At 40.8% G+C, this 2926-nt stretch overlaps 1 protein-coding gene across 1 annotated transcript in view; it reads right to left on the bottom strand.

Moving 5' to 3' along the window:
- IL1RAPL2 (interleukin 1 receptor accessory protein like 2) overlaps window positions 1–2926 on the bottom strand; it is an 809088-nt gene that overhangs the window by 755170 nt on the left and 50992 nt on the right. The gene's annotated exons all lie outside the window — the stretch shown is intronic.

Raw genomic sequence — 2926 nt, 5'->3', positions numbered from 1 at the left:
TTGGTGACCAGGGCTGATCTTTTTTAGGTCAATTCTCAGGTCCCAACACCACTTGGAACTATTCAGGCTGCTGGTCCCATCAGAGTAGCTGACAGATCGCAGCTCTGACCATTTCTGTACTCACTGTTTTTGTTCAGGTTTTTCCACTAGTTGGTGCCTAATTCACTTCTGTATAGTTCCTGTCAAAGCTCAGGGCTCCCGGATTATCTTCTGTATCTCTGTCAATTGGTTTTTCTTTTCTTTGTTGAAGAGGGTCTATGTTGCTTGTCTGCCTATTCCTCCATCTTACCGGAAGTCCTATTCAAGTCTTGCTTCCTCAGCCATGACTGAACCAGGAAGAACCCATTCAAAGCCCTGATGTAAACCAGAAAGCACAAGGAAAGGCAAGCCTTCAGGGCTCTCATGGCATAAGTCTAAGAAGCAGGACTAATATACTGCTGTTAGGGATTTCAATTTGGAAACAGCTACTTGGTATCCAAAGGTTGGATCTCCTTTATTGTTGTTGTTGTTTTTACATGATGCCAAGTCTGACCCTACTCATAGCGACCCCTCCTTGGGTTTCCGAGGTGGTATCACTATGGAAGTAGATTGCCCAACCTTTCTTCGGAGGAGTGGCTGGTGGGTTTGAACCACCAGCCTTCTGGTTAGCAGTTAAGTGCCTTAGGCACTACACTGAGGGCAAATTATAACCCTTCAGTGGCACATATTTCCAAATAGGCTGGGAATGAGAGTTTTTCTCCCTGGCATTCAAGGTCCTCCAATAATCAATCAGGGCTATGTTATCTATGTAACTTTACCTCTCAATTTGTCCAATTCAGTCCCCTGAATTCATTGGATTATTAAACTTGAGAATGCAAAAATCATAAGCTTAGAAATCAGAGATATTGACCTTTAAGTCCCAATGTAGTCCCTTATTAGCTGTGTGACCTTGGGTCGGTTACTTAACCTTACTGAGCCTTGATTTCCTCATCAGTAATGTAATAATAACTAACAGTACCTCCTTCACAGTACCTACTTCACAATTAGGTGATGAAAATTATACTAATAATAGCTATATTTTTTGTGAACCAATTATGTACCAAGCTCCGTACTTTCTTTATGTAACACTTAAGGAGTTGTCTTCCTCCTGCACGTAGTACATCTCTAAGAATTCAGAACAAAATATCTAGATTTGTATGAAGGCAGCTTCTCATCTAGGCAGGCAGTCAACTTCAAAACAACCAGTAAGCACTGGGTATCCCAGCAGCAGGCTGTATATATTCACCAGCAGTAACAGGGAGAGGTCCTAGGCTACCATCCATAGTAACAGGCTTTTATTTAATATCAAAGAGACCTGGCACGAAGTTTGTGCATTTCCATCTTTTCTTCCTTTTCCTTAGGATGTAAAAGACTTAGGAAACTAGAAGAATACAAAAGGAAATTTAGACTCACTCTTCTTAAAAAGTGGGGGATTGGAAAGGGAAGATTACCACTTATTTGCTGTGTGGCTTTGGGCAAGTTGTTTAATATCTCTAAGTCTTAGTTTCTTTATCTATAGATGAGGGCCTCTACTTTTCAGGGCTGTGGTAAAGATATGAAATAATATGTGTGAAGTGACTAATTCAGTACCTAGCATATATAATAAATAGTGACTATATTTAGTATAAGGAGCCCTGGTGACATAGTGGGTTAAATGCTCAGCTGCTAAGGGAAAGGTCAGCAGTTTGAACCCCCCAGCCATTCTGCAGGAGAAAGAAGTGGCAGTCTACTCCTGTAAAGATTTACAGCCTTGGGAACCCTATGGGGCAGTTCTACTCTATCCTAAATGGTCTCTGTGATTTAGAATTACCTCAATGGCAACTGATTTTGATATGTGGTATGGCATTAGTTATATTCTTCTAGCTCTGAAGGATTCAAATGTCAGCTAAATACAGGATGCCATTCCATATATCAGCAAAAACACAAGTACAAATATCACGCTTGAAATTTAACAATTTGATGAGGTTTGGAAAAATCATGACAAGTAGCTTTCTTATGCTGTCATGATTCTGAGGAAAATATGTAGCATAGGGCCTAGAGCTTTCAGTTTGCATTGATCTCCTATAGTAATCATCAGTTGTCCCACACAATTTAGTACTTCATTGTATCCTATCCTACATACTGTGTAGATAGCTTCAAAATTCATATTTCCAGCCCAGACATCTCTCTGAATACCTGACTCATACAACCAACAGCTTACTCAAAATTTCCTTTTGGGTGTCTAATAGGTATCTCAAATAAAACATAGCCAAAACAGAACTCCTAAATCCCCCACAAAATCTTGCCTTCCTCAATCTTTCTCATTTCAGTAAATAACTTGCCATATTGTTAAAAACCAAAAACGTAGGAATCATCAGGAGAAAGGTCAGTCATTTCTATCTCCACAATATCTCTTATTGTACTTTTTTTTCTATCTCTATTGTTCTGGTTACCTAGTGCCGCTCTAAAAGAAAATTCCATAAATTGGTGGTTTGAACAAACAGCGATTTGTTCTCTTACAGTTTTGGTGGCTAGAAGTTCAAGTTCAAGTGTTCTCTTGAGCTCTAGGGACTAGGTGAAGGACCCTCAACCTTGGCTCCAGCTCTGCCTCCTGCTCCCAGCTCACTGGAGCTAGAGGCATTTCTTCACTCAGACAGCTGCTGGCTGCCAAGGCTAACAAGCCCAAGGTTGACAAATAAAATGAAACAGTCTCAATATTACCAAACAACATGGAAGGCCACTAGTTCAAGTCCAGAGACAGTCCTAAGATTGGCAGGAAACATGGCAGGCTGCTAAATGAAGACTTGGCTTTATGCAGGGTCCAAGTATGCAAAAAAGCTGCAGAGACCTTTCTCAAAACTACTTCTTATACACTGGAAGCAGACCCCATCCCTAAGGCAGCTACTCAGCTGCTCCGGTAGATTCCACC

Source organism: Orycteropus afer, unplaced genomic scaffold (genome assembly GCF_000298275.1).
Source record: "Orycteropus afer afer isolate SDZICR_OR568_19922 unplaced genomic scaffold, OryAfe1.0 scaffold00447, whole genome shotgun sequence".
NCBI lineage: Eukaryota > Metazoa > Chordata > Mammalia > Tubulidentata > Orycteropodidae > Orycteropus > Orycteropus afer.
This window is presented reverse-complemented; position numbering and strand designations above follow the sequence as displayed.